The 14,052-nt window shown below is 37.7% G+C and overlaps 1 long non-coding RNA gene across 1 annotated transcript in view; it reads left to right on the forward strand.

Annotated features, from left to right (window-relative positions):
• The first annotated feature begins 6,061 nt into the window (after positions 1-6,061).
• The window catches only part of LOC149917880 (uncharacterized), a 53,982-nt gene continuing 45,991 nt past the window's right edge, over positions 6,062-14,052 (forward strand). The window contains exon 1 of the long non-coding RNA XR_016467018.1: positions 6,062-6,110. This is a non-coding gene — a long non-coding RNA (uncharacterized LOC149917880). The remainder of the gene's footprint in view (positions 6,111-14,052) is intronic.

The raw sequence follows: 14,052 nt of genomic DNA on the forward strand, positions 1-14,052 counted from the left end.
AAGTGGGAGGAGTAAGCAATAATTCAGAGCACAGGTGAAGACAGTGGAATGGAGGCACTCCATGAGCAGAGTGTGCAGCTTTCATAATAACAAGAAATCATCATGAGTTTCTGGCTAACTTTTCAGGGGGATCACCTTGATGATACTGTAGGGAAGGTGAGATGACATTAGAAGTTGTTTTCTTGTCACAAATAAATGTTTGTCTTCTCCAAGACAGCATTACAGTGCTCAAGTACTCTGATCTCTTAAAAATCACAGATAGCTGCATAGTCTTGCTGCTTTATTCCTTATTGCTGGAAGTAATTTTTGGAGGGTTTACTGAGAGAGTCTCAAGAAAGTCTCTCCTGGTTTTATGTCCACTTGTTCACTGTGTGCATTCTTTAACATGGCATGAGGCGTGTGAATGATAGAAGGTGCCAGGCCTTGAGATTGGACGTTGCCTATGAAGTAAACCAACGTTGTAAGGAAATTTCTGGTGTTCAGTCCTTAGAAGAGGAAGCATATTGCTTGTGTTACTTATGGAGAAAAGTTGCAGTTTAACCTGGGAACTCTTTGAACTTGAAAGAAGTCTTCCAAAATGTCTAGGAACAACTGAAATGTCATTACATGATCGTTCAAGTCTTGCCAGTGTTGAGATGGCCAGATGGAGGATGTCTCAGATTTAAACTGTTTACAGTGGTGGGAAGATGAGAAGGCATTATAAGGAAAATAGATTTATGATATACGATACTATGTTACTTGTTGTCTTTGCCAGTGAAAGGCAGAGAGAATAAAGAGATACTGTATATCAGTGTATTTGTTTCCCACTGGCACAGTGAAGAATGAAGACATCAAAGATACATTCTGTGAAGAAAGAATACAAAATAGTTGTATGAGCTGCAAGGATAGTGTTGTGAAGAGAAAAGAACGAATAAAACCAGGAGGCTGATACTGAGAGTACTTCCCTTTGATTCTTGAAGACAGAATAAATAATCTAAAAATAATGTGCACTAACCTTGTGCAGACTCTTCCAGAAATATTGAAGAAAAAAAATAATGTGCCCTAATTTGACGTGAGAGATGACCTACAACGTAGGAGTTGTGGCATCAGCTACCTATCAAGTACCTAGCTCTTAAACTAACATGGCTCTGTATTTCATACTTGAGGCTTATGACTTATAGAAAAGAGACAATAAGGGTAAAACAAACAACAACAACAAAAACAACTGAAAAATAAGTGTATTCTGCACCAAATATTTTTAATAATTCCCATACTAGAAAAAGGATATGACTATGTTCAAAATAATGTATATTTCGTACAGTTATTTAGAAAGTTTATAACAGTACTTCCTGTAATACAGCCCTATGCTATCACAAAGAGAAATTTGATATTCTTATGATGTTATTAAGAGTGTTCAGCTTTATTCATGCATTGAGACGTACAGAATAATGTTTCAAAATATATGACATTAAGGGGGGTATAAAGGAGGTCTAGTGTCTGGGACTAGGATCTTAGAAACTTCTGCCAGAGTTGTGCCTCACCTGTAATTCTCCTCGGTAGAACCATACTGTAAATATATATATATATATATAGTACTGAATTATTTAAATAAAAGTTCATATTTTTCAAATGTAGAAGTTGCTTGTTATTAAACAGAAATCTATAGATCTATTAGAGTTATGCAAATGCATTGAGTTCTTCTCCCACCAAGTAGGATAATCTTTTAAATTTCAGCTTAAAGATGATTAACAATACCTTTTTTAGTATAGTTGACTGTTCAGTGTATGGCCTCTTAGAATTAAACAATGTGCAAAACATCAGCTGGCTGAATGGAAATAGAGAGGAGGAACAAGTTTAAGATTGAGTTTTGGCAGTTCTTTCAGCTTGTTCTTCTTTTGTGCTGCTATTCTGTGTATAGAAGTGTTTCATTAAGTAATGGAAATACTGCTGCTTATAGGATTACTACATTGTCTCAGATGCGGAATTTCTCTAACTTAACACAAGTTCACTGGCAGGATCCAGATGTCCTGTAGTAGCCAGAACACACTATACTACTTTTTTATCACCTGTGATCCAGAAATGATACAGTTTTGTAATCACAGCCAGTTTTTCAGGTTGATGGTAAATACAGATCCAACTTGGACAACATAACAATTTCTCTCTCAGTTCCTCTACCTGGAAATTATGTGTGCCTGCATTCCAACACAGATAGGAGAGCATGCAAACCAGCCCCTACTCTAGGCCTTGGATATGCAGCTGCTGAGAACCAAGCTGAAGTGTACTGGAGATAATATAAAGTGTTATTCGTGAAAAGTAACTTCTTAATAGCATTGCTGGCTTCAAATAACGATGTTAGAAACAACCATTAAATTGGAAAACCCAGATTTCTTTTCTTCTCTGTGTTTCCTCTTAACTTTCCTCTGAAGCTAATAAATAGACGTAGTATATTAGAGAATGATTTTTAAAAAGCTTTCAAAAGGCCATGTTTCAATGATTTTTGCAGAGGTCCATTTTTAAAGCTTTTAGTATAGTGTAATGTTGTTCTCTCTGAATTTGGGAAAACCAATTTAATGTATACATTTCTAGAGGAAGACTCTACCTTGGCTATCCAGTCCTTCCTTGAATATCAAAGGCACCTGGGTAAATGAAGAACCTGTTTTCATGGGTGTGGTATTCGCAATCATGCTTAGATTTTAAAAGAAGCCTTGCTTATTAATTACATGACAAATAAGCAATAAAAAGTCAAGGAAAATGACACTTCCAGTTATTTTGAACACCTTAGGAAAAGAAGGATGCAAGCAGGAAACTGCAGTTGTTGGGAATGCAGAATACTTACTCTGGGGTAGCTGTGGTCTACCTTTATTCAAGGTAGATTGCAGTAATGTGTTCTATTCCTTAATATTTATAGAACAATTTGTAGAAGAATAGCATAGTACATAGCATTGTATTGCTCCACAGTTTGGAACTACTGTTGTGAAATATTCATAGTACTTTTTAATAAGGGTAGTAACTGGAAAATTATCCAGTAGGGATGTAGCCAAGCCTGCAAATGAGTACAATGAATGCTGCTCTTTAAAAAAAGAAAAATCCTCCAAGACAAATAAACACTCATTGCCAAACCCTTATTTTGTTAAATTAGCTTCTTTTGGTTAGTACTTTGTGTTTGTCTTTTAAAATGTCACTAGTGTATCATATCTTTAAGAGTTTCCATTTGTGCCCTCCTTAAAGCTTGACTGAGCCATTGTCTGTGGTAATAAAAGTATAACAAGCATTTTATTTAAAGTTAGACTGCATCATTGCTTTTGCCTCCATGTGCTGCTGTCAATACAGATTATAAATATATAAATGCTGGTAAAATTTGAGTGTCAGATTCCATGCCTGTAGCCCTTGTAATGGAGACAGTTGCTTTACCCTTGTTACTGGTGAGGCTGCAGCTCCTCACAAAGAAAGATAAGTGCATTTACATTCTTGTATTTTATGTTTATTTATTTATTTATTAAGTGAGAAAAGTGCAAAGATTACTGATGCAGTGGGGAAAAATATAGATGCTTTGAAAAGAGAATATCAAACCAGCTTTCTTGCTTGCCATACTTCAATCAGAGATGAGAAGAAAAGTCACACTGGTCAGATTCTTCCTTAGGTTTCATATAATATTAGAGGTAAAACCATATGTATGAGTTGGAAACAATGGCTTATAACTCCTGAATTACTGAAATCTTACAAGAACCCTTATATGATCTCTTCTACCTGCAGCTGCAGCTTTCCATATGGTATTCCGGTGCTATATGCACAGAATAATAATTCTCCACAATGTGAAACCACAGTCTGATAGAAAATGCAAATGTTCTGGTTCTAACTAGGCTGTTATCTCCTGTGAAGACTTTTTATCTGTGTTCTAGCAGCTTTCTGTGCTAATGAATACTTGGTCAGTTCTGCCTTCTTCTAACAAGCAGAGCACATTGAACAGATAGATTGTGAAATACCATTGCATTTTTAATTGTTGTGAAAAGTATTTTTTTAATTATTATTGTTTTGGAGGAGCAGTGTGTTTTCAGAGGCAATATTAATATTATGAGTTCTTTGATACTCTCAGTCGATTCTTTTTCATATGACTTCAGAGAAACTATCTGAGGAAGAGTTGTTGCCCAGAAACAGCCTCTTGTACCTGTTAGCAGAAGCTCATCTTGTTCTTATGAAACCTGCAAAATAGCAATGGCACAATTTAGTACAATTACAGAAAATCACCTCTTAGGGGTTGTGAATTAAATCATGAATTAGCTGTTTTGCAGTGATCCTCTTTCAAATGAGATGATAGATTTTCAGGCTTGTAGTTTTCATATCTTAACCATGCAGAACGTAATTTCTGACCTACACCTAGCACAGCACAGATTCCATGTGTTTGCATAGCTGAAAATTAAGGAGTGGTTTGGCCTAGTTTTCTTTTGAACTTTTGCACTAACATAGGCAAGTCCCTTGACCTCTGAATATTTTGTTTTCCATCTGTAAACTAAAGACAGATGCTTTTCATCCTTGCTGGTTATTAGAGAGCTTACTAACTTCTCTGGAGAGCTTTGAGGTCTTTATACATAAAGTTATAAAAAGGACGTGACTGTTAGAAGTGAATAATGGGATTTGGAAAAGCGTGATTGAGAGATAACTGAAAGCACCAATATAACTAAATATTATTGTCTATAACTGCTTGGTCAAAAGAGGAGGTCTTTGACTAAAGAGACTTGCAATCCAGGTAATTTTTTCTATCGGTAAGTATGGGAGTAAATAGTTTAGTCGTTATGGGTTGTAGATACTATTGAGGGTCTCCAGGTAATGAAAAGTGACAAATTAGTGAGAAGATTTGGAGGAGATGGTGAAGAAAGTGGAATGGAAGGATGTAATTCAAACAAGTCTGAGTCCTCCAGTTCACAGTATTAGGCTGATGTCTATAACTGAGGACCAAGTTTTGTCTTATCCCCTTGACGATTAAAATGTTGTCTTCCAAATAATCAGCAAGGAGATCTGAAATTGCCATCAAAGATGACATATCAGGCTGGATTCTTGCACTGGGGCTAAGGCAGATCTTAGCTGAGGTCTGCAGTCAGGGAGGTTCATTCAGATGCTTGAGAATAGGCCTAGTCATTGGGTTAAAATACTTTGGTATGTGAGAAGAAAGCAGCATTATTGTCCCTTTGAACATCTGCACAGACCTATATTAAGTGAACCCAGGTGACACCAACAGTACTGAATGAGAAGTATTTTCACCCTGCTCGTACTGGTGAAAAAAGAGATGAGAATACAGAATTGTTTCAGTGCGGATATAGGGGCTGTAGGGCAAATATACATCAGAAGAGTGGATTTCTGAGGTGGGAGTGCCTAGAGCTTGTAGTGAGCTCTGTTGTCCACTTCAGACAGATGTTTACATAGCACAGCTGAGAACATCTGCTGCCCTAGGTCCATCATTTTGAAACACTATCCTAAGGACAAGAGAGTGAAAGGCAACATAGGTTAATAGTAGCTAAACTAGATAGAAAAGCCTCATTTAGAGGCTGTGGCTTTGATTAAAAGTTTGTCACACTATAAAGACATATGGTATATTGCTGACAAATACAGAAGAAGACGCGCAGACAAATGGGTAGATTTTTTCAGCTTGGTCTGAATTGCCTCTTTTTAATATATTAAGCTCTGTGAGTTTGTCTTTAATTTTCTGATATGGATCAAAGTTCACATATAAGAAAACTGTTGACATGTGAGAAGCTGATACCTCAGTCTCAGGCAAGAAATAATCATTAGCAAAGTTTTTACAAAGCAATATCGTCAGCTAATTAGATATCTTCTAGTTACATTTGTTTGAAAAGAGGAGAGAGAATGAATAGAATGAAATAAACACCAGTGAAAAGAGGAAATGGGAAGATGTATGGGAAGTGCTGAATCACAGCCTCAACCTCTGATTGACCACCTGAGGCGAGCAATGAGTCAGCCCTGAGAGCACAGGTGAAGACAATTTGTCTGTGCTATTGGAAGGGATGGAGACTGGCTCCACCTCACCTAGACCCCATTTAAGAGCTGACTACCATTGGGGAAGTATCTCGTTTAGAGATTGCTTCTCTTGGAGTCTTCTCGGTGAGCCCAGGACAAGGGTAAGCTTTCTATCCATTCTTCTTTAGTGTAATAACCTATTTAGCCTAACTTTCCTGTATATTTCTTAATTATAGCATCTGTGTATTCATTGATTATGCAGAAGAGCAATTGTTAAGTTGACTGGTGAGGATAGGTGGTGGAGTTGCTCTTTATGGGAGAGAGCAACAGGAATGTATTGAGCTCCACTTAGAGAAGAATGATGAACAAGTGGAAAGCTTGTAGATAAGAATTAAGAGGCTGGCTAACATAGATGATACTGTTGTAGGTGTGTACTATAGGTGACTTGATCAGGAGAAGGTAGATGAGGCCTTCTACAAACTGCTGGAAGTAGTCTCATGACTCCCAACACTGGTTCTCATGGGGGGCTTCTACCATCCTCATATTTGTTGGATAAGCAATGCAGCCAAGCATGTGAGGTCCAGGTGGTTCCTGTAATGTGTTGATGATAACTTCTTGACTTGTGGTGTGGAAGAGCTGATGAGGATAGGTGTGGTAATCAACCTTGTTTCTACTAACAAGGAAGTGCTTGTCAGGAATGTTGGGGTTTTGGGAAGCTTGGGATGTTGTGATCATGAGATGCTAGAGTTCAAGATCTTGTGTGGAAGAAGCAAAGCAATAAGTAGAATAATAAGTAGAATTTCTACTCTGAACTCCAAGGTACATGACTTGTGTACTTCAAGATCTGTTTGAATGCCCAACTGTGCAACCTGTTGCAGGGTACCTGCTTTAGTAAAGGCTTTGAACTTGATGATCTCTTGATGTTCCTTTCAACCCCTGCAATTCTGGGATTCTGTGAAATGTTGTTAATTGAACCATTAAATACTTCTTAAAAAGGAGCAATGTGATAATAGGCTGCCTGTGCTAACTACATCTGTTGAAGCAGCACTAAATTGCTTGGATGCTGTCATGAATTTTGGGGATGCTGGAAGGGGAGCATTCATGGAGGTGTGAAATGAAGTTAGCATGTAGAAGAGTAAATTCCTTGGCTTCAATTTAGCATGAATCTGTAGCTTGATTTCCTTTCTCTTTTTATTAGCATATATACTAATGTCAAAGGTGTGTCTGTCATTGTTATGACCAGTGCTAGAATTGCCCCACACAATGTAGTTCTATGCTTCTACCTTCTTTCATGCCCTTCCAGAAGGAGCCCACACAGTGTATGTTCACGTGTAACATCTGTAGGGGGGAATTCAAGTTGTGTTCCCACACTCTTCCTGATAGCCTTTTTCAGTCAGCATATCATCAGTGTACTGCAGTGGTCTAACCCTTTATAATCATCAAATGTTGCAGGATCTTTGGCTGAAAAATTACAGTTCTTTATTTAAGTTACAGGAGGGCATTCCTCATTTTAGGCCTTTGATTAAGTGCACAAAGGCAAATCAAGGAGGTAATGCCTTCTATAGCTGACCTCTGAAATACAATACTTATCTGAGTCTGCTGCAGTTCACAAGCAAGCCTTTCCTTGAGCACTTGACATATTTTGCTGATATTGTAGAGGTCTCATGCTGGGGCGGGTACATAAATTGGCTTAGCTTAAACCAGTTATGTTTTTTCTTTACTTTTGGAAAACAACTGTTAAGGACTAATTGTTAGTACTAGTTTAGAAGCAGGTTGATGACTTCCTTTGCTAGGCAGTAATTCTAGGTCTTAGGTATAAAATACAGTCATTCACATAAAATGGCTGGGATTTTTTTCTACTGAATGAACTGTAAAGGTACAAATGCTTCATGTTCAAAAAGATGCAGACATTTATTTTCTAGAGAGATTCCTTTGATAGTGTTCACAGATAATGTATTTTCTCTCCTTCCAATATTTTTGTCATAAATTCACTGTTTGTGAGGAAAGCAGAAAAACTTGTATCTGCAATTCTAGTCCCTTCATTTCTGACTGTGGACTGGTAATAAATGACTGCAGGGCCAAGCCTCATTGTGACATTGATATTTCCTGCCCTGTGCACTTTTTCCCAGTGTGGAAGATTTCTGCTAAACTAAGCTAAGTGTGGTTTTAAGCTGTTCTTTGACATGTATAACAGAGCTGCTATTCCTCAGCAGCCTGCTCTGTTGACCTGCTCAGCTTTATGTCTTTATTGTTAAAAGATCTCATGACTGGAAATGGATCCGAGCTGGACATGCGCTTTCCTGAAGGGCTGCATTGTGGGCAGCTCTAATAGAGAGGGCAAAACAGGACTGAAAGTCTGAAAAAGAATGGTTGAGTCCTCTTAGCGAAAAAAGTGGAACTTTGTTCTTTAAGCATTGTTCAATCTTGTTTTCCATCTGAGGAAGCAGGACCTACCACAGGATTGCTTAAAGAGTAAATTAATTTAACATAATGACCCTCTGTTCTCTAGCCACATAATTTTTTTTTTTTTTTTTTGTCAAAAATCTATGCTTTTAGTATCACATTACCTTAATCCAATTATATTTCCATTACTTATTAATTACACATCTACAAGTGAGTAAAGTAGAAATAAATTTTACTCTGGTTGATTCTGCCAAAAGCATGAAACAGGAGTTCTAGAAATGAAAACTGACACATTTCTCTTGATAGGGAAGACTGATCTCTGAAATTGCTTTGCTATCATAATATGACATTTTGCCAAACACTTCTGAACTCAGTGCCTTTGCAGTGCATATTGCCATTATCTTTCTTCCAGCATCCATTGCTTTAATTTCTTACTGCTCTGTCCGTGGCTGAATATGACTCTCATTTTCTTTTGGATGAAAGTATGAGGTCAGAAGAGTGCTACATTAACCTGTAGCCTGCTGGGAAGGGGCAGGAAAGCCAAAGAACTGGAGAGAACCAGAAGTTCTCTTAGTGATCAGTAGTTGTGTTATGCCCCAGATCCTGGACTCAGTGCTGAAGATAAGCATCTGCAAACTGTGGTCCAGTAAGTATGTTAGTCTGGCTACTGTGACAGCGGATATTTTTTCTAGAAGAAATAAAGGTATGGCTGAAACACAGAATAAAATGAATTTGGCAGTGATATTTAAAGATGTCATTAAAAACAACTTTCTCTCCTACCGTGTTAATGAAAATGCCCCGTGAACTGAGAGTATAATTTGGTTCTGTAGCATCATATTTGATGACAACAGAAGGACACCAGGACTACAGCACTGACTGAACAAAAATACAAGGAAACATATATATTTATGTGTATTTATTTTTTCCATTTTGTATTAAACAAAAACCCAAAAAGTGCAAAATGCAAGTCAATTACTACAGCCTCTCTCCTTCCTCTGGACTCACTAAATACAGTTATGTTCCAACAGATTTGTCTTGGCTATTAAGTTTCTTCTTTCTTTTTCTTTTTTTCCTAGTAAGTCAGTATCAACTAGAAGAGAATTAAAGCAAAAAGGTAGCCTAAGTTGTGTGGCTTCATGCTGTGCTTACCCTGATCCTTTCTTTTATATGCAGTATTGTTACTTCTCTTTTTAGTGAACCACTCAATATTAGCAAATGGTTTTCCCTTTGCAGTTAGCTTTCTGTGTGTGTCTGTGTGTGTGCATGCATGTTGTACTTCGCTAACGCTAAGAGCACTGAAGAGGGCCAGCGAGTGGCTGCATGTATCTAGGATTAAAAATGAAAGCTGTCTGAAGCTATTAGTACCAACCTCCCTGCTTCAAAATGGCCTGCATTTCCCCATGAAAGGAGTGTTTAGAAGAATGCGTATGCAATTAAATATTGTATTCATATGTAATGTACGTAATGTCTTAAGGTCCTGTTGTTTATTTGCATATTTTATTTCCTATGTATATCTTTGTGTTATATTAGCCTGTTTGTTATTTTCTTGTTCTCTAGCAAGTTTTTGAAGTTTGAATTCTGTGTTCTTCTAAAACCAAAGGCTTCCTGTTAGGTATCAGGTTGATGGTGATGACTTTATGATTTGCACTGTACTGGCATTTGCAGATCACTGCTCGTAGAAATGTAGTCCTGTGGCATAGGCACACAGACATACTAGATCTCACAGTTCAGAATGAGATCCTTTAGATTGATCATTTATACTATCTCCTCTTGTTCCCTTGATGTGTTTTTTTTTCTACCCACTCCAAGATCCCGCTGACAAGATACAGTTGGCCAGCATGCTCTAGAAACTGCTAATTAGTTGAGACTCGAGCATTGGGCTCCAGGGCTTGGGAAGGTTGCTATGTTGCAGCTGGGGATTTTGCTGCTCAGGCTATTGTGTGATTCATCCTATGCATGACCTTGTGTGGTGCATGAGCAGATGCAATTTCACAGTGCAGGTATTTCTGGGATATCCCTGTTTCTGGTGGGTTTACCGGTCTCTGGCAAAGCATTTGAGATCATGTTCTGGAAAGCCTCTGAAGCCTATGATGGATGTTCCAGAATTAGCCCTTTTTAGTTCAATTTATTGAAGGGTAGCATCCCCTCTTGTTTTCTGTTTTGTAGGGATGTTATAGAATAATAAGTGGTTAAAAAATCCTGATAGAAAATGTCACATTGTTTTACTTATAATACTTTTTTTCCCTGTAACTGTTTGCATTGCATTTTGGTAGGTTACCTGGCCAGAACTTTTTGTACTTTGTGTGGGGAAAATGCCTTCGGAAAGCATACTCTAAGGCATACACAAAAACAACATTCGGTTTTATTTCATAGGGATGTAACATTTTGTGAAGGATCATTTTCTTAAAGACTTGGCACGATAAACTGTATGGAAACATATATGCCTGTAGAACTGACTCCTTGCATGTCTTTTTAGTTTGTGTGAAGGTTTTTCTTCACTGTTTGAGAATGGTAACAGTAAAATTTCTCAAGCCCCTTAAGCAACTTGATGGCTATTGTTCTCAGTAATAACACTATCTTGGCAGTAGACTACATAGAGGAAAGCTAAGTCATTTTGAATGCAGATCCACTCGGTCTTTTCCTAGAAAAAAAATGCTAAGCTTGGACAACTTTTTTTTTCCATACCAATGAAAAATATTTTTCTTCCTTCTCCACAGAAAAGTGGAATTATTAATACATACTTTTGATTTAAAATTCATATTCTAGGTATGCAGCTGAATTTGCTGAAATACTAAGGGTCTATCAGAATTTGGGAGACTTAAGATTCATGTGCAACCACAGGTACATAGTATCACATCACATGGGTTCTTAGCACAAAGTTCTGGTAATTTACTTTATTCCTATCCAATTCCCAACCCCCCTGTCCATTGAATTTGTTTGTTTTCTCTTATATTGTCTACCAAGTTTTTATACAGTGTCTCTCCCTTTGGTTCTTGGATAAGGACATAAAATATCTGCATTGACCAGCTCCTCTTACTGTGAATGTAAGAACTGAGTTAAGCCTGGTCTAACAACTCACTGGAATACTGTGCCAGTATCCAGTAATATGTAGCTCAAGGATTTCATGAGCTGAAGTTAGTATTTTGTGCTTATTTAATCATGATGAATATTTATTCTAGGAATTAGTCCAATTGCCCTTTGAGCCCTTGTAAAGATGTAGCAGCTGCCATGTCCTATGACTGTGAGTTCAGCAGTTTAACTGTGCGAGGAAGAATGTCCTACTGTTTCTTCTGTACCTGCAACTGGCTATTTTCCTTTGATTTGTTCTTTGTTTGTGTATGGAAGAGTGAACAGTGTATCCATGTACATCATTTCCAGGCCTGTCAGCCTATTGTCAGTACAACTTCTTTCTCACCTGTAATTCCCTGGATATGTGAGCTCCATATGCTAACTGCACCAGGTTCTCATCTTTAGTGGCTGCAGCACTAATAGATCTGTACCCAGATGTAAAAGGAGAATATACAGTAAAACAGAGCATTTTCCATGTAAGGATTCTCAATTCTAGTTAGAAATGTATCCCTAATATATGAGAACCAGACTCTTCAGAAGAGAGCGTAAATCATGCCAAATTATGGAACAGTGTTTTAATCTGTGTTTGGAAGAGAGATGCTAGACCATTTCGCTTGTGACTTACAGCTAAATCACTTAAATTGTGAGCTTAACCTTGAGGTATTTTTATTGCATGTTATTGTTTAAATAATGAAACTGGCTTAATGGAAGACGCTGTAATAAACTGAATTTCAAATGAGGGTTGAAATCCTGTAGATTGGGTTTTATCTCAGTTAATGGCATCATGGTTCAGTTTTTTAGCTTCATCATAATACAGAAATGAGATTTTTATTTGATATTGCAGCAGATATTGCAAAGTGATTGATGACACTAATTTTCTGGCACTTCAGCTGCATGCCAACGATATTAATTGCTACTTGTTTTAAAATACACTACTATCTACTTGAAGTAGGGGCAGAGTGAGAGTTGTCCTAAAGCAGTAGGTAATAGGTGCTTTGAAAGGAGGTGGGCTAAGTCTTTAATTTACTCAGTGTAATAAGGACCCTGATATTGCTTTCTAAACTACATCTCTTTTCATTCAATGTCCAGCTATTCCTATTGCCTGACCCACAAAGCTTGTTAATCCCGACGCCTTCCAATTTGCTAGACAATAAATAAAAGGTTTAAGAAAGAGAGACTGATGGAACAAGACTTGTTTATTCAACTCAGATGCCACTGGCAGTGCACTTCATTGCATTTAAGCTGGCTCTGCTCTCCATGGCGGTGGTTGGCAGAGGCTCACATCAGTGTTCTTGCCATTATGGTCAGAGCACCCAGGCTCCTTAATACGCTATTACTCAGGCTCCTTCAAGAGACATTCAAACTGGCCCTTACACAATTGACTGCCAAAGACAGATTACTTTCTCTAGGTGACAGGGCTTTGCTTGTTTGCTACCTTTCCTGTAGTTGCTTAAATTTGTGAAATTGGCCATAAAATTCCACCAAATTAGAAAATTAAAGCATAATTTTCTGTTACACGATTACTGGCAGCAATAGTGCAAAAATTACATCATTTCCAGTCTGGTATAAGTTGTCTTTTTATGCTCTTTTTGTGTTGGTGTAATTGACACTGACAGAACACTAGAGTTGGGTCATGGATAATTCTGACAAGGTTAACTCTGTGTCCATTTCCAAAGTATGCCTCATTAACAGAGAGATTCTTGAGCTCTGTGTGAGGGTGGTGGATTCTGTGCCTGTCCTGCGACACAACTTGGTAACCCAAGAGCACATATATATGCACATTAAGAAGTGTATAAATAAGAACAGAAGAGTCTTTATATGAAGTAACCTGTCAGATGTTTCTGTTTGATTTGCCATTAGAAAGAGATCTCTTTCTGTTAATCAAAGTACAGAAAGGAAAATTTTGCATTTGCCAGTTCTCATTCTAATTTGAATGATAAAGTGTATTGAAAGATTAAAGCAAAAATTGTTTATTAATCTTGTTTACTAGTGTCAAAGTCTTACATTTCTGTTTGAACAAACATTCTTTTTTTATTGTTAACCAGTCAGAAAGAAAAAAAAGAATGGCAAATCAACAGAAACTCTCGATGCGCTGCTCTGTGTAGCTCCTGAAGGGCTATCTATTTAAAAACCTTGTCTTGAAGGAAAGTCAGTACTGAGATGATCACAAGTACAGCTTCTACCACAAATGCAAGGGAATGCATAGGAGTCCCAACACACCATCTGTGGAAAGCTGTCAAATATATATTTTTCAGGATCTGTGTCCATTGGTTGGTACCATCTGTATTTCCACTAAAGAAGGCAGTGTGTGTAGGAGCTCTGATCTTTGCACTCAGACGCTTCAGGCATCCTGGAGTAACCGCACGCTATCAGACAGGCCATGTATCTCCTGTATAGACTGGATCTTCATTACAAGAACAGTAAATCCAGAGTCTAGTGTAGACACTGTGGCCATTTCTAAGGAAAGTGAGCAGACTGTTGCAAAAATAGGTAAGCAGTGGGTTACTCCTAAAAGCAGTAGTCTAATGTCCAAAGTAGTAACGCTGGCAGAAGTGTTTGCCTGCTGCTGCTCCCAGATATGTGAATGAAAGCAAAATCAAATACTGCATTTTCTTGTTTACTTGTATGTAT

Source organism: Phasianus colchicus, chromosome 5 (genome assembly GCF_987193195.1).
Source record: "Phasianus colchicus chromosome 5, bPhaCol1.hap1.1, whole genome shotgun sequence".
Lineage (NCBI taxonomy): Eukaryota > Metazoa > Chordata > Aves > Galliformes > Phasianidae > Phasianus > Phasianus colchicus.